This window comes from Stegodyphus dumicola, chromosome 10 (assembly GCF_044657685.1).
Source record: "Stegodyphus dumicola isolate Sdum_Otavi_A_Nest chromosome 10, ASM4465768v1".
NCBI classification, from domain to species: domain Eukaryota; kingdom Metazoa; phylum Arthropoda; class Arachnida; order Araneae; family Eresidae; genus Stegodyphus; species Stegodyphus dumicola.
In genome coordinates this window covers 4803080-4825648 of record NC_140777.1, presented here as the reverse complement: position 1 = coordinate 4825648, position 22569 = coordinate 4803080, and the positions used below count along the sequence as shown (strand labels likewise).

Genomic DNA, 22569 nt, shown 5'->3' with positions numbered 1-22569 from the left:
TACACATTAGATTTTTTTATTTATGGTAAATGTTTTTATCGTTCGTACGCTGACTTTTTCCACTATGTCTTGTAAAATTACTTTATTTTGAGCAATTGTTTTTTAGTGAACTAAAATTATTTTAGTAACGCAAGTGACAAACTTATCTCGCATTCATTCAATAAAGACAAATTGAAGAATGTCATTTGTATAATGAGTGTAAAACTTAAATCTAAGAAATAATATACCCTGCCATATTTTTCAGGTTTTTTCTGAAGTTCTTCTGGAAGTGCAATCAGAACTGTCTAAAAAACGCAGGGAATCCCAGACACATGCGGCGATTTCAGGTAAGGATTTTACCTCTTTTCTCTTACTATGACTAGAAATTCAGTGCAATATCAAACAATGTAAGATTGTAAGGTAGGAATGCATACAATTCCACTATTGCCAAGTAAATAATAATGATAGTTTTATATCGAAATGCTTCTCAGTGAAATTCGTCTCAACGAATGTTCCATTAATGATATTTCGATTCGCTTAAATTGGGGTTAAGTGCCGCTCACTTCCGTGTTGTTGTCTCGTACTTCGGGGGTCTATCTCTACTTGTACAAGTCTAACATATACTCGTAAGAGTGAAATAACAGGGAATGAAACGCCGAATGCAGGATTGGATGTTGTCGTCATGTTTATTCCCGCTACTTTCTTACGCCTATGGCTGCGCGGAAGAAAAGAGTCTGCCCACCAAGAAGATGGATGAGCAGACGCTAGGTTTACCCATGGAGGTAAGGAAGGAAGGAGTGGCCAACCGGCACTAGAAGTGAAGCACTACTTCGAAGTTTCGGTCACCAGATGGGTGTTCTTTGTTTACATTCAGAAGCTCGCTTGACAGTGTTCTGATAGTATTTCGACACACGACAATTCCATACAAATCGGAAAAGGGACACTTTCGCATGAAAGAAACATTCATAGTGAGATGGATATGTATAGTTTAGTCCCATTTACGTAAAATATCACATCTTGGTTATTTTTCGATAACTAACAACAGCGATTTTGATTATGAATTTGTTTTTATAAAATTCTAAGCTGTTAAACTACAAAACTATAGATTTTAACAAAAATGTTATGCTTAAAGAATGAAAAATACCTTACGGTACCTTTAGATACCCTTGATAGAGTATTTGATACTTTTATTGTATGTTCCAAATGCCAAACTGTTTTAAATAAAATAATTTTTTTCACATCCATATATTATTGTAACGTGTACCTTTTAAAATTTTTTAGAGGAGAGGCTTTACTGCTGCTCATTTTAAACTCATCGTTTTAATTTTATATATCTGAAAAATAATCACTTTGGGCTTACACGTTTTACTTATTTGGGTTAATTAAAAATAAAATCCTTATTTTATTCCTTTCCAGAAATGTTCAGAGAAAATTAAGTACTATTTAAATTATTTCGCTAATTTCTAATAATTCTCTAATTTAAAATGAACCGAATAGAGCATTAATTATAAATTAATGCAAGTGCAATGTAATTATAAATTAATGCAAGTACAATAAAAGTAGCGAATACATTTTTCGATTTAAAAGATGCCTCAGAAGCCAAAAAATCATGTCATATTTAAGAAAGTATTTTAGGAAGAAGCTCTGTAAATAGAAAAGAAATAATGCATAATTTTAATATTAATAATACAATAAACTTTGATCTTAATTTTTGTACCTTAGCCGAATCAAATCGAATTACCTTAAATTTTTTTTCTAATGTAATAAACAAAAACTTGTGAAAATATTTTATTCAAATTAAACCATTCTGACAAAACTATTCTGTGAAAAGTACAGCATTTAATTCCGTTCAGAATGAAATGCTGTTTAAAAATATGTTGTTTTCATATACTTAAGACTCTAAAGTGTTGTAGAAAAAGAAAATATATACATTTATATGTATATTTACGACGTAATTACAAAATATTTATATCCGATCGCGTCGAAACCCATTGATCTGAATGGTAAATGACCCAATGTTTTGGTCACCACGTAGGGATCGCCGGTGCTTCAGATCAGACTACGGGAGAAACCTCTTTAGGGCCACTCCATCTTACTTCCTACCTCCATGGGTTTACCAGTAGGGCTGTAAAGCTTCGAGATAAAAGCTCTGTTGCGGCTAAAGAGGTTAAGGTTATCACAGTCCCTGCTAGACGCGACTTTTCTGAGAAAGGAGATTCTGCTAGCACTGGTTCAAACGGGAGGATTCCCGTACAGTACGTGCAAGTGCTTGAAAGTCATTGCTTGCTGAACATCTTGTTCTAAGTAAACTGTTTCACTGATTTCATCGGTTTTCCGGCAACCAAGTCGAGCTTGACAATGAGAAGTTGCATGGGGTCACACTCAGGCTGACCCTCCATCCATTTCAGTGCAGTTTCAGGGCCGGCAAACGCTTCACTAGCTGAAGGTCCCGTGTCTGCTTCAACTTCATCAAGGTTATCTTCTCGACAATTTCTTCTCTCACACTTTCAATAAGTTCATCACTTAGAATTAGGGACTGTCGCATCGCATACCATCCATTCTGCCGTATCCTCAGCATTCACTTCTGAACATCGAGGAATTTGCAAAAGAATGTTTTTTAATTTCTCAAGGTGACACGTCATCCTCACTCTCCTCCTGTCTCTTCCCTTTCCTTTTCTTCAGCTTCCTTTTCCTTTTTTCTCCTTTTTCTGCTCTTCTTCAGTTGATTCTGAAAAGAACTGAAATTCTGAAAGCGATTCGGATAGTTGCAGTTCGTGCGTTTTTGCGGGAATTCTGAAGAAATGTAGCACAAATTGGTTAAAAAAAAGTAATTAAAAAAGGTATAAAAATAATTGGAAAAATAAATAAATAAAAACAGTTGGCTTGTTTGATATCCGCGTAAACGTGGAAAAAATGGACTCAATTTTGAAAAAATAATCGCAGAAATTCGAAACAAATTTACTGCTGTATACAAAACCAAATGCAACCAAAAATAAAATAAACAAAATAAAAATAAATTTTATTCAATTAAAAAATTAACAAAGAAATTTTATTTATAACCAGGTATAATTAAATAAACAAAATATAATAAAAAATTATCACAGAAATTCGAGATAAATTTACTGTTGTATACCAAATATGAATTGAGAACATTAGAAGTTTGTAGTGTTTTCTGCAGTATTGACGTTGTTGCAAACGAAACTACTTTACAGTATTCTCACAACAATAAAGATAAATATGTCTGTGTTTCCACTTTACAACGCGAAAGAAGTCTATGAATCAAAAGATTTAAATTCCTAGGTTCTACTAACTTCGATGCAGAATAAGATAAAGAAATTTAAATGTGTTTTAGCATAAGTCTAGCAAATTTTCACTGCTCTACATTCTTTACACGACAATAGTTTGTAATTAAAAAATACATCGCGTTTTTAAGCATCTATTAAAGTGACTTATAATTTACGAGGTATTCAAAAAATCTCCAGAGCTATAATTACGCGGTACTTGGAAATTTCCACATTAAATGATTTCTAACTAACTTCAAGAATACCTTTCGTAAGTACTTTATATAAAATATTTTTAAAAAATTTCGTAATTAACGTTAAATTATTTAACGAACGTGCAATTCTGATTTGTAATTTTAAATTTAAAATTTGGCAATATTGTTTGGGGATGGTCATAGTGTTTAGTCTTACCTGATCTAGTTGAGATATGGATGTTTTGATCGAAGCAGGTCGTTTCGACGCCAACGGTTCGACTCTAACGTTTGGACACCGGCGCAGTTCGACGCCGTACGTTTCGACGCAGGGGCAGTTCGACGCCATATTTTTTTTTTTTTTGTATTTTTATTTATTTTTAGAATAAATATGAAGTAATATAAATAAGTAATATGACTGATTTTTATTTATTGAATTAGCGATTGTTTGCATGCATATTTGAAATAAATATATGTGTGAAAGTGTTCTAGATTTTTGTTTGTGTCCCAGATTAGTGAGAAGCCCCCTCGCCAACGTCAAGGCCCCCGGATATGTGGGAGGGTTTTTTTTAAATTTATTTCACAAAACAGCATCAAAAAGGAAAAATACACAAATGGTAAATAAACATATGGTTACAAAGTAGTTATATTATATTGCAGACAAATATAATTACAGATAAATAAGATTACACATAAATAAGATTAGAGATAAATAAGATTACATCATAGAACTGTTATTATACTAATCCATTGCAAAATTATGCGCCACACCTTTCAGGTATTCCATTATTTCTCGATTTTCAAAATCTTCAACTATACTTTAATTCTCATATCAGCTCGCAGATACCTATTCCGCTTGTGCGGCGGTTCATCTCCACGTACAAATTGTTCATAACATTGATCAATTGATTTTTGAACACGCCTGAGACCATCTATGAATTCCCATAATGTGGGGTGTGAAACACCAAATGGTGATGACAGCAAGTTTATTTGAATGATGATGCAAACTTATTCTAAAAATAAATAAAAATACGAAAAGTATGGCGTCAAACAAAAGCAAAAAAAGTATGGCGTCGAACTGACCTCGCGTCGAAACGACCTCGTGTCGAATTGACCACGCGTCGAAACGCTGGCGTCGAACCGCTGGCGTCGAAACGTTGGCGTCGAACTGACCTGTACCGGTTTTGATATCTCAAATAGGAGAAATTTCGGCTATGCCGCAGGCAGCAGAACTACTCAAATCAACACATATTTCTCACCTTTTTAACTGTTTCATTCACTCCTTAATAAATGGAATTTCTTCTTTCTTAACATGAAAGAAAGGCAGAAGAAATCTTGCCCAAAGGGTTTGTTAAGGTTTTTCTACGCTATCTTTGAGCTTGCAGTCTTCCAATCTGTGTCCTACTCACTCCTGCTAATCCATTTATTTTTGTACTTTTAAATTTATTATTAAGCTTGTAGGGAAATCAGGTGTTTTTGAAGCAAGAGTACGTACATGAAATATTTTGCAATGAACGACGTACATGAACGATGAGAAATGCCGTCGCCGGGGTTCGCACCTGGACCTCTCGAATAAGCGCCGTGTGATAACCGTTAGCATATTTAACAAGTGCACATCAGCGTAGCCACTGAGGGAGGGGTTTCGAAAATGGACCAATGAGATTCTATTGAGCTAATTTGTGACACTAAATATTCGTGCATGTGAGCGTAGATGTTGCTTATATTTTAATTTGCATTTATTTCGCAGTTATAAATATATTGAGTAATAGCAGAAAATCTCGTAGTGCTTTCATTTTCTGAGTTCAATGAATGGCTGACATTTCACTTTCGCCATTTTTATCACGCATTAATATTTGGATTGAATTTCACGGCATATTATCGCTTTTGACATCGAGAAAATGACTCAAGCAACAATAAGTCGAGTTCTGCATGTATTTTTGAGCCCAGTCTCAAAATTGCTTAGAAGACTAAAAGCATTTTCAATTCTGCTTCAAAAGAACTAATGCTTGTACAGAGCAACCATATCGAATATCTTTAATTTTTAAAAAATTGCTATTTCTATTCTCGTCGAAATATTGGATGACATGAAAAAACTGAAAAAACATAAATTTAAAGACTTTTTAAAATTACTGTACATTTTATATCCGTGTGCTTACTTTGATGCTTCATTAGGATTAAACTATTTTTACGATTAGCGACTCTTCACCATAATGGCGAATGGGCAATTTTTTTTTGCACCCAGTTGGGGCAATTTTTTTCCACCCAGTTGGGACAATTTTTTTCCCACCTTAGTTGGGACAAATTTTTCCCACTCCAGTTGGGGCAATTTTTTCCCACCCTAGTTGGGGCAATTTTTTTCCCACCCCAGTTGATGAAATTTTTTCCCACCCCAGTTGGGGCAATTTTTTCCCCACGTGAATTGGGGCAATTTCTTCCCACCCCAGTTGGGGCAATTTTTTTTCCACCCCAGTTGGAGCAATTTGTTCCCACTCCTGTTGGGGCAATTTTTTTCTCACCCCAGTTGTGGCAATTTTTTCCCACGTGAGTTGGATCAATTTTTTCCCACCCCAGTTGGGTCAATTTTTTCCCACCCCAGTTGGGGCAAATTTTTTCCCATTCCCAATCCAGTTGGGGCAATTTTTTGGCTAATCTTAAGAATATGGTAACAGGTAGTTGGGTTATATTTTGGTAAGGCGATAAAGCTTACTAGCTAGGAGTTTAGCAATAATCTGAGGATTACACAGTTCGAATCACAGATTATTTTGTCTCAGAGAAATGAAAGATCATCAGACATGTAACGTGACTTTTTCCGGAAAATTCCTGTCGTGATTTTTTAGCTAATAATACTAAGAAACAATTTTGCTGCTAAAGTGCAGGATCGCCCACTTATTTGTTTGGCGCTTTTTACAAGAGTAAGAAGAATTGGATTTTTGTCAATTTTCTTTGACTTTTTAAGTGAAAATAGGTCGATAGATAAAGTCAAGTGTGTGCGCAATGCCATTTTTGTGCTATTCTGGGATGTTTTTTAAGTGAAAATAGGTCGACGTGTACATGGATACTGTGTATGTGCACTTCTTAAATACGCGGCAAGGAGTTTGCTATTCTTCACTATCTCCCAATTTCGCACCTAATCTTCGTCATGATTAAGCATTTTTGATCCATAAAAGTTCTAGTATAAGCGTAATTCGGCTAGTAGATTGTCGGAAAAAAATGTTGAGTTAAAAAAAATGCCTTTACCTCGTGAAAACAAAATGGCGTCAAAAAACTAAAAGGTTGCTGTAGCAGGGTTGGTCGCCAAATTTTCGCCAAAAAATCGCCAAGTTACCATAATGTAAAGATTCACCAAGAATACAACTGGACGTGAGAAGTGTTAGAACTGTTAGAAGTGTTGTCAAAAAGTTCAAAGAGACATTATCGACAGAAAATAAAATTAAAAGTGGACGACTTCCAAATGTTTTCTACAAGGGAAAACTTTGCATTATCAAAGAGGTTAAGAAATAAATTTCTTCATTATATGCAGTTGGGCAAAGATGTTGCTAATACTTCACATCAAACTTTTAGTGTACAGACTCTACGGAATGGCTGACATGGAGGAAGTTATTACGTAAGGGCTGCTAGAAAGAAACATTTCATTTCAGAAATAAATAGGAGAAAGTGATTCGATTTTGTTAAACCTCATTCATGTTAATTTATCAGACGAATTTTGGATGGTGACCCTAAAGGTATTTAAATTTACCGGTTCCACAGTCGCCTTCCAACCGTACTACCGGGTCTGTCACCCTCAATGTCTCCGTATCAGGCGGGAGGTGGTTTAACAGACTAAAGTGCCCACGAAGAGCTTAGAAATGTAATGATACACCGCCCCCTCGTCCCACACTTACGGGCGACGGATCAAAAAGTTGCTCTCATTCCTCACGTCTGAACGGGTCAACGGGGTTCACCACTCCCCGCGAACCGAGACCACCATGAGTTGTCCTATAATCTTGGCCGCTCTACCGTTCGGTTGCGCCCCTACCAGTACTACCGGGCAGTCCACTAAGCAGAAGGTTTGACATAGAATACCAGAGTCGTTGTCGAATAGCCACCACGCCAGTTAGGGCCACTCCAGTTCCCACCCCAGTTAGGGCAATTTTTCCCACTCCATTTGGGGCAATTTTTTCCCACCCCAGTTGGGGCAATATTTTCCCCACCTTAGTTGGGGCAATTTTTTCCCACCCCAGTTGGGGCAATTTTTTCCCAATCCATTTGGGGCAATTTTTTCCCACCCCAGTTGGGGCAATTTTTTCCCACCCCAGTTGGGGCAATTTTCTTCCCACCTTAATTGGGCCAATTTTTTCCCACCCCAGTGGGGGAATTTTTTCCCACCCCAGTTGGGGCAATTTTTTTCCTTCCTTGGGGCAATTTTTTTCCTTCCTTAGTTGGGGCAATTATTTTCCCTTCCTTAGTTTTTGGCACTTTTTTCCCCACCCTAGTTGGGGCAATTTTTTCCCACCCTAGTTGGGGCAATTTTTTCCCACCCCAGTTGGGGCAATTTTTTCCCACGTTTGTTGGGGCAATTTTTTCCCCAACAACGTTTTTCCCCGACGTGTACATGGATACTGTGTATGTGCAATTCTTAAATACGCGGCAAGCAGTTTGCTATTCTTCACTATCTCCCAATTTCGCACCTAATCTTCGTCATGATTAAGCATTTTTGTTCCATAAAAGTTCTAGTATAAGCGTAATTCGGCTAGTAGATTGTCGGAAAAGAATGTTGAGTTAAAAAAAATGCCTTTACTTCGTGAAAACAAAATCGCGTCAAAAAACTAGAAGGTTGCTGTAGCAGGGTTGGTCGCCAAATTTTCGCAAAGAAATCGCCAAGTTACCATAATGTAAAGATTCACCAAGAATACAACTGGACGTGAGAAGTGTTAGAACTGTTAGAAGTGTTGTCAAAAAGTTCAAAGGGACATTGTCGACAGAAAATAAAATTAAAAGTGGACTACTTCCAAATGTTTTCTACAAGGGAAAGCGTTGCATTATCAAAGAGGTTACGAAATAAATTTCTTCATTATATGCAGTTGGCCAAAGGTGTTGCTAATACTTCACATCAAACTTTTAGTGTACAGACTCTACGGAATGGCTGACATGGAGGAAGTTATTACGTAAGGGCAGCTAGAAAGAAACCTTTCATTTCAGAAATAAATAGGAGAAAGTGATTAGATTTTGTTAAACCTCATTCATGTTAATTTATCAGACGAATTTTGGATAGTGACCCTAAAGTTATAGTGAAGTTCACCTGGCAATCGTTACTCGCGAGTTAAAGATACCACCTGAATCGTCCGACATAAATTCAATCTAAAATTTATGGCACAAATTGGACCTAGAAGTCAGTAATCATAAATTTCGTAATAATGAACTTGTATAATGAGGAGTGGTACTCCTGCACGAGTGTCACAGAATTTCCATCAGGACTTTGGTTTTTCCAAATAGAACCTTCTCAACAACCAGAACTTCGGTTTTCTCTATGAGAAAAGCCGTTATGAGTGCAAAAGGTATAAACACAAAATATTAAATTTTGTTTCCTCATTTTGTTGTATGATTTTCGGCAATATATTTTTGACATCCAAATTTACGATTTTGTTGTATATTTTGTGAAAGGCATATTAACCCTTTAACTGCATAAGACGTATTTAAATGTTTTTGGAGTTTCTTTAAAAATACTTAAGACGTCTTTACACGAATTTCAAATCGCACGAAAAATGCTTAAGACGTGTATACACGAAACCCGAATGTCGCGAAGATTGGTTAAGACGTGTTTAGACGACGCGATCTGGTCTTCCTTCCCCTACCTTTCTGCAGGTGGCTGTCAGTTGACACAAAAGTCTTAATAGGGTGTGAAGTCTGTTTGAAAAGAACACTTTACGGATGGGTCCTGAGAATGAAGAATCATTGTCAGAGAGCAGGTGTGCATTATCTTTCCAACGCCTGCAAGCTTGTGAATGAAGATAAATCGTTTTACAAGTTTGCCGTGTGGTTATTTATACAAATGAAAGTTAAACAGAATCGCTCGTTGTTATAATACATTACCTAAATTTAGAAGAAACAGGAAAAAGTAACAATTGTAACGTAAGACGTACTTTTTAATAAACCATATATTATACAATGTATTAAAAGTTGACTACAACATCAAGAACAGGATAAAATATAAAATGCTGCAAACTATCTTGTTTGCCCTCGTATTTCAAGTGCGGGTGATGCGCAAAAAACCTGTACTTATAACCTTCTGCATTTTTAAAGAAAGTACAAAATAGTTCAGAATAGCAGATGGTTTTCAGATCATTCAGTAAGGTCATCGTAAGTATATTCTCTTCACGTTTCGGAAGAACTGCAGTAGTTCAGATTTGTCGTAAAAGACTAATTACACCCCTGGGGATTGGCGTACTTACGGAACGGAAAAACAAGTTTTGAAACGTACTCATACAAAAGTCCTACCTTTTGTTCGACAGATAAATGACAGATGTGATAATTTGAACACATGCTTTCAATCAGTTGTTTCCTTCTAACAAAGCGTCTTGGGCGGTTAGCAGGATCCTAGCAAAGTCTTGTAATAGTCTCTTGTTTTAAATATGCTGTATTCGAACTCAAATTCAAAGACGGGCATTTAAAGATTTTATTAATGCTTTTTTTTTACATTCGACGATTCAATATTTGTTTAAAAAATAAACACATAAATAAACTTGCATAGCAGATCAAAATTATGTTGCTGTGGAAATGTTTCATCAACAGTTATTAGTAGTTATAACAGCATAACTAAATAAGCCCATTTCGAAATATGGATGATATTGCATTCATTATTTTTAATCTAAAACAATATCAAGTTGTTATTACTAGGTAAAATGGCTTAAAATAAGCTCACACATTATAAGAAAATTTTTTTAAATGAAAATTGGATTCACTTTCTTTCACATAATTTCTGACCAGTTCTTCCAAAATATTTTAAAGCTTACTTTACTACATAATAGAAATGTCTCCACGTTCGTTGTTTTTAGTTAGTTAGCAATTTTAATTGGAGCTGTTATATAAGAAGGCTATTTATCGTTGTTGTTGTGTTACAGTATTTATTTTATTGTATAATGCAAATTTTGATCAATTGGTTAATTTTATAATGTATAGACGAACTTCAAAAAGAAAAAAAGTAATTTCCACCGTTATAATATGTCCTTAAATGGTTCCCCCAATAAAAACATAGTTAACTAAGTAGTATACTACATTATATTAATTAATTTACTAACCAAATAGCAAAAACATTTCAAATTCGAAATCCATCTTTTCATTAAGTACTTTTTGCAAAGTAACAAAAATTCTAATCCCTTTGTCGTTTAAATTAAAGATAAACAAAAAATGTTGTTTTTTTCCCCTTGAAATGCTAATTTTATGTTATTTGATAAAAACTGGGAAGTGCAAAATCAAAATCCTGGCGAAATACATATACTTATGAATGAACACAGTACACAAACATTTCTTCACCCTAAGCACGAACACAAATAATATTTTAAACAGCTTAAAATGAATCTACTTTCAAAGTATTTAATTTGTGATAGATAATGACAGCTGAAAATATTTTCCAATATTACAAGATAAAATGAGGTTATTTCTCAAATAGTTTCACAAATAAACTCCCAAAATAAAGAACGCTTTTTTAAATTTTTAATTTGCAATACGTTAGATGCTTTATTGAAGAATTTGCAATAATATCGTTCTGATTTTCATTTTATACAAGATTGTCATCATGTTTCACTGATGAGCAACTGGCTAATTATTAGTCCAATGTAGAGTCCTCCTTCTGTTTTCTCATAAAATCGCCTTTGTAAATTTAGAGTTTAATTTAGCAAAACGTTTTCCACCTAAGTGGTAAAATGTCTTCGTAAAGAATTCCCTAAAGAAATCTGCCGTGTATTTATGTTGCATTTAGGGATATTTTCAAAAACACACGCTGCTGATTGTTATTTTTAATAGGTGAACAAAAGAAATATTTTTTTTAAGAAAGAATATAACTTAACTGCAAGCTATGTCTTATTCCTAGATAGCAAAGCTTGATTACAAACTCAATTTTTAAAATACATTTAATTATCTTTATGCTTTAAAAAATGTCTTGTCTGGTATTTGGCCACCCACTTAACTTACAAGTTGATCATTTAAATAGAGCACTACCAAATGGCACATTGAAAATGATCATATTCATCTCAGTGAGATGGATATGATTCGCATATCTTTTCTGTTTCGCATCTCTTTCTCGGAAACAAATCTACCTATGTAGTATATTAATGTATAGGTAGCAGACATTCTGTCACTGTCAGCCGAGCGGTAAAGTCGCTGAATAGTCGCAGAATACCGTGTTCCTACTTAAGTTCGATTCTAAGAGAACGGGCTGGCTGCATGGGCGTTTTCATAGTTTTCCGCATATATAACATATATACGAGCAGTTTCTTTAAAAAGTCCTGGGGCCCACCAGCGGCCGAGCGGTAAAGTCGCTGAACACTGGTAGTTCGGTCCGAGGTTCGAATCCCGCGAACGGGCTGGCTGCATGGGTGTTTTCGTGGTTTTCATCATGTGTAACGTGTATACGAGCCAGTTTCCCTTAGAAAGTCCTCCACGACGCCATCCCTCCCCTTAGGCAGATAGCCCTCGAGGCTTTGCCGTAATTAAATAACCTAACCTTTAAAAAGTCCTCCACGAAGAGACCCTCCTCTTAGGCAGACAGCTCTAGTATGCTTTGATGTAGTCAAATAAGCCAAAACATTCTGTTGGCGAAAAAGCAAGATTGCATTTATCATGAATAATTTCTAATGCAAAAGTTATACTTGTCACTAAGGAAAGAATTTATTTTTGTGTAAAATTCAGATTGCTTGAATTTTAATAATTCTCAGAAACGAAACACAAATAACAAAAAACTAAAAAAATATTCATAATTAATTAGGATATATAAACGATGTAATCATTAAGCATATTTTTAGTAAGAAAGAATATTTTGTAATAAATAAATGAAAAATATATTTAATACTAAAGAATCCTCTATATATCTCTACAAAGTATAAAAATTACAAACATTTTTCAAGGTGCATGTGTATATATATGTACCTGATAAAAATATTTACATTGTTTATTATTCTAGCGATATTTTTAACCAGGTGCATATTTTCCGTGAGGCATTTTCCATTCATTCAGATTTTTTTTTCCCGATATACATTTTCAGGATATTTTCTTGGCATTCGTTTTACTCAAGTGGTTAGATTAAAGTGTTATTTTGTATGCTGTGAAACCTAACTAGAATTTATTTTCATTCCATAGTTGCTTCACATAAATTTTCGATTTCATGTAATATTCAGTTTCATAATTGCACTATCATTTTGAGATTTACTATACTTTTCAGTTTTTTTTATTAAATGTTGTCTACAACTACTTTCAATAAAATACTGATATGATATATAATAGGGAAATATAACATACATGCGCACACATGCTCACAAGCATACATCACCATATGTATACACAGTGTTTTGTATTGTGTGTTTACATATATATATATATATAGTTTACATGCAAAACAGTTTTAATAATTCCTACGAAAAATGTGATAAATTTTCACGAAATAAACTGCTTAAATTTATATATATATATATATATATTGCGCTTTCCATAGTTTAACATAAATGAAGTTTTTAAAGTCTGAATTTAAATAATGATATTGTGTTTATATGTACTGTAATTACTGATGAAAGGATGTTTCTGAATTTAAAGCCTTAAATTACTAACAGACGACAAATACACAACTTGAAATCAGAGTTTTTGGAAGAAGCAATAAATTTAGAATTTTCGGCAGCTCCATTTCTCGTCATAGTTAACAAAATGAAAGAACTGAGAAAAATAGATAGCGGATGCTAGTTATGCGACATACGTACGTGTAAACATCATGATGGAACTATTCAAAATGGAAATTTCCTTTGAAATATGAAAATCGAAATGTTTCGCGATTACAATATTTATTTTTCACAAGTCAAAACGGTGTCATAAATAATTAACTACTAATAAATTTATGGTGCAATCTAAAGAATTGTTTAAATCTAACACTTTAAATTGGAATAAACTTATAATATTTAAAAATTAATTACAAACATAATACTAAAATAAGTTGCGAATAATTTGTATTCGAAAAATTGGAACACGAGAGAAAAAAATTCTCACAAATTCCCTTTGTATATTAAAAAATATTTCCTCAGAAAATAAGGATAAAAAAATGCAAGATTAATTTTTCACCATTATCGAAGCAATTCCTTAAAGAAACTGGAAATTTAAAGCCTTTTACGTAGTTTCTCTTACTGATGTATATTGACTAACTTTCTGTATTCGGCACATATCTTGATTTTAAGGTACGAGTAATGTAGAGTAATATGTGTTAGTGCGCAAATTATAAAGTAGCCAAATAGGAGATAAAATAGTATTTTAGCAACCAGTCTCGTGACGAAGATACCATAGGGAGAAAACTAATTTCACTCGCTAAATTCAACGGAGGGGAGAATTAGCTTAATTATATCCACACGGTAAGGGGGGCCCGCTTTTGAAGCAGTTTGAGTAAAAATGCTTGCCGCTTTTGCGACAGACCTGGTAAGAAAACACGATTATTTTACGTCGTTTCCTGAAAAAACCCGTAACGCTCGGGGGGTTAAAATTTAATTTCCCAAAATAAATTGGTTTACTAAAACTAAATAAAATAGATAAGTAAATAGTAAAAAAAATTGTGTAACAAAATAAATAATGATCTTTCTTAAAATACTGCCCAATAAAACATATCGAATAATTGAATGTTCACAAGCTTGGAAGCTAAAATTCTAAAAAGATTTCGGAAAATTCGGCAGTCACATGTTAAAAGAAACAAGTCTACAGGCTACTAGTACAAAGAAAGAGGAGGGAGACGAAACTAAACGGAACAACTTCTTCTTGGCATTCAATAGCGGGGAGGCAATTTTATGGCTTATCCATCACACTAAGGGGAAGCAAACATACAGCCTTAGGCTGGGCCATCTTAGAGAGATTTCAGAAAACGAAAGCGATTTTTTTTGGATGGGTTTGTTGTCTGACAACGCGACCGTTTTCGAAGCATGTCGTTCCGAGAGGCGGGCTCGTTGATGGGTTCAGAAATTAATTTCTTCATTATATGCAGTTGGCCAAAGATGTTGCTAATACTTCACATCAAACTTTTAGTGTACAGACTCTACGGAATGGCTGACATGGAGGAAGTTATTACGTAAGGGCAGCTAGAAAGAAACCTTTCATTTCAGAAATAAATAGGAGAAAGAGATTCGATTTTGTTAAACCTCATTCATGTTAATTTATCAGACGAATTTTGGATGGTGACCCTAAAGGTATAGTGAACTTCACCTGGCAGTCGTTACTCGCGAGTTAAAGATACTTACCTGAATCGTCCGACATAAATTCAATTTAAAATTTATGGCACCAATTGGACCTAGAAGTCAGTAATCATAAATTTCGTAATAATGAACTTGTATAATGAGGAGTGGTACTCCTGCACCAGTGTCACAGAATTTCCATCTGGACTTTGGTTTTTCCCAATAGAACCTTCACAACAACCAGAACTTCGGTTTTCTCTATGAGAAATAGATTACAAGCCGTTATGAGTGCAAAAGGTATAAACACAAAATATTAAATTTCGTTTCCTCATTTTGTTGTATGATCTTTGGCAATACATTTTTGACATCCAAATTTACGATTTTGTTGTATATTTTGTGAAAGGCATATTAAAACGAAAGTTTTATTAGATTTGCATGTATCTCTTGTGTTCGTTATGACCAGCTAAAATTATCAAGCATTCCTTTATTGCGAAGGAGGAAAAGTATTTGGGCAATTTTTTCCCACCTTAGTTGGTGCAATTTTTTCCCACCCTAGTTGGTGCAATATTTTTCCCACGTGAGTTGGGGCAATTTTTTTTCCCACCCCCAGTTGGGGCAATTTTTTTCCCATTCCCAATCCAGTTGGGGCAATTTTTTGGCTAATCTTAAGAATATGGTAACAGGTAGCTTGGCTATATTTTGGTAAGGCTATAAAGCTTACTAGCTAGGAGTTTAGCAATAATCTGAGAATTACACAGTTCGAATCACAGATTATTTTGTCTCAGAGAAATGAAAGATCATAAGACATGTAATGTGACATTTTCCGGAAAATTCCGGTCGTGATTTTTTAGCTAATAATACTTAGAAACAATTTTGCTGCTAAAGTGCAGTATCGCCCACTTATTTGTTTGGCGCTTTTTACAAGAGGCGATAAAGCTTACTAGCTAGGAGTTTAGCAATAATCTGAGAAGTGCACAATTCGAATCACAGATTATTTTGTCTCAGAGAAATGAAAGATCATGAGACATGTAACGTGACTTTTTCCGGAAAATTCCGGTCGTGATTTTTTAGCTAATAATACTTAGAAACAATTTTGCTGCTAAAGTGCAGGATCGCTCACTTATTTGTTTGGCGCTTTTTACAAGAGTAAGAAGAATTGGATTTTTGTCAATTTTCTTTGACTTTTTAAGTGAAAATAGGTCGATAGATAAAGTCAAGTGTGTGCGCAATGCCATTTTTGTGCTATTCTGGGATGTTTCTTTAAGTGAAAATAGGTCGACGTGTACATGGATACTGTGTATGTGCACTTCTTAAATACGCGGCAAGGAGTTTGCTATTCTTCACTATCTCCCAATTTCGCACCTAATCTTCGTCATGATTAAGCATTTTTGTTCCATAAAAGTTCTAGTATAAGCGTAATTCGGCTAGTAGATTGTCGGAAAAAAATGTTGAGTTTTAAAAAATGCATTTACCTCGTGAAAACAAAATGGCGTCAAAAAACTAAAAGGTTGCTGTAGCAGGGTTGGTCGCCAAATTTTCGCCAAAAAATCGCCAAGTTACCATAATGTAAAGATTCACCAAGAATACAACTGGACGTGAGAAGTGTTAGAACTGTTAGAAGTGTTGTGAAAAAGTTCAAAGAGACATTATCGACAGAAAATAAAATTAAAAGTGGACGACTTCCAAATGTTTTCTACAAGGGAAAACTTTGCATTATCAAAGAGGTTAAGAAATAAATTTCTTCATTATATGCAGTTGGGCAAAGATGTTGCTAATACTTCACATCAAACTTTTAGTGTACAGACTCTACGGAATGGCTGACATGGAGGAAGTTATTACGTAAGGGCAGCTAGAAAGAAACCTTTCATTTCAGAAATAAATAGGAGAAAGTGATTCGATTTTGTTAAACCTCATTCATGTTAATTTTTCAGACGAATTTTGGATGATGACTCTAAATGTATAGTGAACTTCACCTGGCAATCGTTACTCGCGAGTTAATGATACCACCTGAATCGTCCGACATAAATTCAATCTAAAATTTATGGCACAAATTGGACCTAGAAGTCAGTAAACATAAAATTTCGTAATAATGAACTTGTATAATGAGGACTGGAACTCCTGGACGAGTGTCACAGAATTTCCATCAGGACTTTGGTTTTTCCCAATAGAACCTTCAGAACAACCAGAATTTCGGTTTTCTCTATGAGAAATAGATTACAAGCCGTTATGAGTGCAAAAGGTATAAACACAAAATATTAAATTTTGTTTCCTCATTTTGTTGTATGATCTTTGGCAATACATTTTTGACATCCAAATTTACGATTTTGTTGTATATTTTGTAAAAGGCATATTAAAACGAAAGTTTTATTATATTTGCATGTTTATTATCTCTTGTGTTCGTTATGACCAGCTAAAATTATCAAGCATTTCCTTTATTGCGAAGGGGGAAAAGTATTTGGGGCAATTTTTTGCCACCCCAGTTAGGGCAATTTTTTCCCACCCCAGTTGGGGAAATTTTTCTCCCCACCCCATTTGGGGCAATTTTTTCGCGCCCCAGTTGGGGCTATTTTTTTCCCACCCTAGTTGGGGCAATTTTTTTCCGCCCCAGTTGGGGCAATTTTTTCCCACCCCAGTTAAAGCAATTTTTTCCCAACCCAGTTAAGGCAATTTTTTTCCCACCTTAGTGTGGGCAATTTTTTCCCACCCTAGTCGGGGCAAGTTTTCCCCATCTTAGTTGGGGCAATTTTTTTCCCACCCCAGTTGTGGCAATTTTTCCCACCCCAGTTGGGGCAATTTTTTCCCAATCCATTTGGGGCAATTTTTTCCCACCCCAGTTGGGGCAATTTTTTTCCACACTAGTTGGGGCAATTTTTTCCACCCCACTTGGGGCAATTTTTCTCCCACCCCAGTTGGGGCAATTTTTTCCCACCCCAGTTAGGGCAATTTTTCCCACCCCAGTTGGGCAATTTTTTCCCACCCCAGTTAGCGCAATTTTTTCCCACCCCAGTTGGGGCAATTTTTTCCCACCCTAGTTGGGTCAATTTTTTTCCCACCCCAGTTGTGGCAATTTTTTCCCACCCCAGTTGGGTCAATTTTTTCCCACCACAGTTGGGGCAATTTTTTCCCACCCCAGTTGTGGCAATTTTTCCCACGTGAGTTGGATCAATTTTTTCCCCACCCCAGTTGGGTCAATTTTTATACCATTCCCAATTCTGTTGGGGCAATTTTATGCTAATCTTAAGAATATGGTAACAGGTAGTTTGGCTATATTTTGGTAAGGCGATAAAGCTTACTAGCTAGGAGTTTAGCAATAATCTGAGGATTACACAGTTCGAATCACAGATTATTTTGTCTCAGAGAAATGAAAGATCATGAGACATGTAACGTGACTTTTTCCGGAAAATTCCGGTCGTGATTTTTTAGCTAATAATACTTAGAAACAATTTTGCTGCTAAAGTGCAGGATCGCCCACTTATTTGTTTGGCACTTTTTACAAGAGTAAGAAGAATTGGATTTTTGTCAATTTTCTTTGACTTTTTAAGTGAAAATAGTCGATAGATAAAGTCAAGTGTGTGCGCAATGCCATTTTTGTGCGATTCTGGGATGTTTCTTTAAGTGAAAATAGGTCGACGTGTACATCGATACTGTGTATGTGCAATTCTTAAATACGCGGCAAGCAGTTTGCTGTTCTTCACTATCTCCCAATTTCGCACCTAATCTTCGTCATGATTAAGCATTTTTGTTCCATAAAAGTTCTAGTATAAGCGTAATTCGGTTAGTAGATTGTTGGAAAAAAATGTTGAGTTAAAAAAATGCCTTTACTTAGTGAAAACAAAATGGCGTCAAAAAACTAGAAGGTTGCTGTAGCAGGGTTGGTCGCCAAATTTTCGCCAAAAAATCGCCAAGTTACCTTAATGTAAAGATTCACCGAGAATAAAACTCGACGTGAGAAGTGTTAGAACTGTTAGAAGTGCTGTCAAAAAGTTCAAAGAGACATTATCGACAGAAAATAAAATTAAAGGTGGACGACTTCCAAATGTTTTCTACAAGGGAAAACTTTGCATTATCAAAGAGGTTAAGAAATAAATTTCTTCATTATATGCACTTGGCCAAAGATGTTGCTAATACTTCACATCAAACTTTTAGTGTACAGACTCTACGGAATGGCTGACATGGAGGAAGTTATTACGTAAGGGCAGCTAGAAAGAAACCTTTCATTTCAGAAATAAATATGAGAAAGTGATTAGATTTTGTTAAACCTCATTCATGTTAATTTATCAGACGAATTTTGGATGGTGACTCTAAAGGTATAGTGAACTTCACCTGGCAATCGTTACTCGCGAGTTAAAGATACCACCTGAATAGTCCGACATAAATTCAGTCTAAAATTTATGGCACAAATTGGACCTAGAAGTCAGTAAACATAAAATTTCGTAATAATGAACTTGTATAATGAGGAGTGTCACAGAATTTCCATCAGGACTTTGGTTTTTCCCAATAGTGTGGGTGTGTGTGATTATGACAAAGCCTCGAGGGCTATCTGCCTAAGGGGAGGAATGCCTTCGTGGAGGACTTTCTAAGCGAAACTGGCTCGTATACACGTTACACATGGGGAAAACCACGAAAACGCCCATGCAGCCAGCCCGTTCGCGGGATTCGAACCTCGGACCGAACTACCAGTGTTCAGTGACTTTACCGCTCGGCCGCTGGTGGGGTTTTTCCCAATAGAACCTTCACAACAACCAGAACTTCGGTTTTCTCTATGAGAAATAGATTACAAGCCGTTATGAGTGCAAAAAGGTATAAACACAAAATATTAAATTTTGTTTCCTCATTTTGTTGTATGATCTTTGGCAATACATTTTTGACATCCAAATTTACGATTTTGTTGTATATTTTGTGAAAGGCATATTAAAACGAAAGTTTTATTAGATTTGCATGTTTATTATCTCTTGTGTTCGTTATGACCAGCTAAAATTATCAAGCATTTCCTTTATTGCGAAGGGGGAAAAGTATTTGGGGCAATTTTTTGCCACCCCAGTTAGGGCAATTTTTTCCCACCTTAGTTGGGGCAATTTTTTCCCACCCCAGTTAGGGCAATTTTTTTCCCACCTTAGTTGGGGCAATTTTCCCCACCCCAGTTGGGGCTATTTTTTTCCCACCCTAGATGGGGCAATTTTTTTCCCACCCCAGTTGTGGCAATTCTTTTCCACGTGAGTTGGATCAATTTTTTCCCACCCCATTCGGGTCAATTTTTTCCCACCCCAGTTGGGTTTTTTCCCACCCTAGTTGGGGCAATTTTTTTCCCACCCCATTTGGGGCAATTTTTTCCCATCCCAGTTACGGCTACTTTTCCCAACCCAGTTAAGGCAATTTTTTCCCACCTTAGTTGGGGCAATTTTTCCCCACCCTAGTTGGGGCAATTTTTTTCCCACCCCAGTTGTGGCAATTTTTACCCACGTGGGTTCGATCATTTTTTTCCCATCCCAGTTGGGGCAATTTTTATACCATTCCCAATTCTGTTGCGGCAATTTTTTGGCTAATCTTAAGAATATGGTAACAGGTAGTTTGGCTATATTTTGGTAAGGCGATAAAGCTTACTAGTTGGAGTTTAGCAATAATCTGAGGATTACACAGTTCGAATCACAGATTATTTTGTCTCAGAGAAATGAAAGATCATGAGACATGTAACGTGACTTTTTCCGGAAAATTCCGGTCGTGATTTTTTAGCTAATAATACTTAGAAACAATTTTTCTGCTAAAGTGCAGGATCGCCAACTTATTTGTTTGGCGCTTTTTACAAGAGTAAGAAGAATTGGATTTTTGTCAATTTTCTTTGACTTTTTAAGTGAAAATAGGTCGATAGATAAAGTCAAGTGTGTGCGCAATGCCATTTTTGTGCGATTCTGGGATGTTTTTTTAAGTGAAAATAGGTCGACGTGTACATGGATACTGTGTATGTGCAATTCTTAAATACGCGGCAAGTAGTTTGCTATTCTTCACTATCTCCCAATTTCGCACCTAATCTTCGTCATGATTAAGCATTTTTGTTCCATAAAACTTCTAGTATAAGCGTAATTCGGTTAGTAGATTGTTGGAAAAAAATGTTGAGTTAAAAAAATGCCTTTACTTCGTGAAAACAAAATGGCGTCAATAAACTAGAAGGTTGCTGTAGCAGGGTTGGTCGCCAAATTTTCGCCAAAAAACCGCCAAGTTACCATAATGTAAAGATTCACCGAGAATAAAACTGGACGTGAGAAGTGTTAGAACTGTTAGAAGTGTTGTCAAAAAGTTCAAAGAGACATTATCGACAGAAAATAAAATTAAAAGTGGACGACTTCCAAATGTTTTCTACAAGGGAAAACTTTGCATTATCAAAGAGGTTAAGAAAGAAATTCTTTCATTATATGCAGTTGGCCAAAGATGTTGCTAATACTTCACATCAAACTTTTAGTGTACAGACTCTACGGAATGGCTGACATGGAGGAAGTTATTACGTAAGGGCAGCTAGAAAGAAACCTTTCATTACAGAAATAAATAGGAGAAAGTGATTAGATTTTGTTAAACCTCATTCATGTTAATTTATCAGACGAATTTTGGATGGTGACCCTAAAGGTATTTAAATTTACCGGTTCCACAGTCGCTTTCCAACCGTACTACCGGGTCTGTCACCCTCAATGTCTCCGTATCAGGCGGGAAAAGGTTTAACAGACTAAAGTGCCCACGAAGAGCTTAGAAATGTAACGATACACCGCCCCCTCGTCCCACACTTACGGGCGACGGATCAAAAAGTTGCTCTCATTCCTCACGTCTGAACGGGTAAACGGGGGTCACCACTCCCCGCGAACCGAGACCACCATGAGGTGTGGTCCTATAATCTTGGCCGCTCTACCGGTCGGTTGCGCCCCTACCAGTACTACCGGGCAGTCCACTAAGCAGAAGGTTTGACATGGAATACCAGAGTCGTAGTCGAATAGCCGCCACCCCAGTTAGGGCCACCCCAGTTAGGGCAATTTTTTCCCACTCCATTTGGGGCAATTTTTTCCCACCTTAGTTGGGGCAATTTTTTTCCACCGTAGTTGGGTCAATTTTTTCCCACCTTAGTTGGGTCAATTTTTTTCCCACCCCAGTTGGGTTTTTCCCACCCTAGTTGGGGCAATTTTTTCCCACCCCATTTGGGGCAATTTTTTCCCACCCCAGTTAGGGCTACTTTTCCCAACCCAGTTAAGGCAATTTTTTCCCACCTTAGTTGGGGCAATTTTTCCCCACCCTAGTTGGGGCAATTTTTCCCCACCCTAGTTGGGGCAATTTTTTTCCCACCCCAGTTGTGGCAATTTTTCCCCACGTGGGTTCGATCATTTTTTTCCCATCCCAGTTGGGGCAATTTTTATACCATTCCCAATTCTGTTGCGGCAATTTTTTGGCTAATCTTAAGAATATGGTAACAGGTAGTTTGGCTATATTTTGGTAAGGCGATAAAGCTTACTAGCTAGGATTTTAGCAATAATCTGAGGATTACACAGTTCGAATCACAGATTATTTTCTCTCAGAGAAATGAAAGATCATGAGACATGTAACGTGACTTTTTGAGGAAAATTCCGGTCGTGATTTTTTAGCTAATAATACTTAGAAACAATTTTGCTGCTAAAGTGCAGTATCGCCCACTTATTTGTTTGGCGCTTTTTACAAGAGTAAGAAGAATTGAATTTTTGTCAAGTTTCTTTGACTTTT

The 22569-nt window shown here is 35.9% G+C and overlaps 1 long non-coding RNA gene across 1 annotated transcript in view; it reads left to right on the top strand.

Moving 5' to 3' along the window:
- LOC146994854 (uncharacterized) overlaps nucleotides 1-22569 on the top strand; it is a 75998-nt gene that overhangs the window by 33713 nt on the left and 19716 nt on the right. The window contains exon 2 of the long non-coding RNA XR_015043265.1: nucleotides 245-326. This is a non-coding gene — a long non-coding RNA (uncharacterized LOC146994854). The remainder of the gene's footprint in view (nucleotides 1-244; nucleotides 327-22569) is intronic.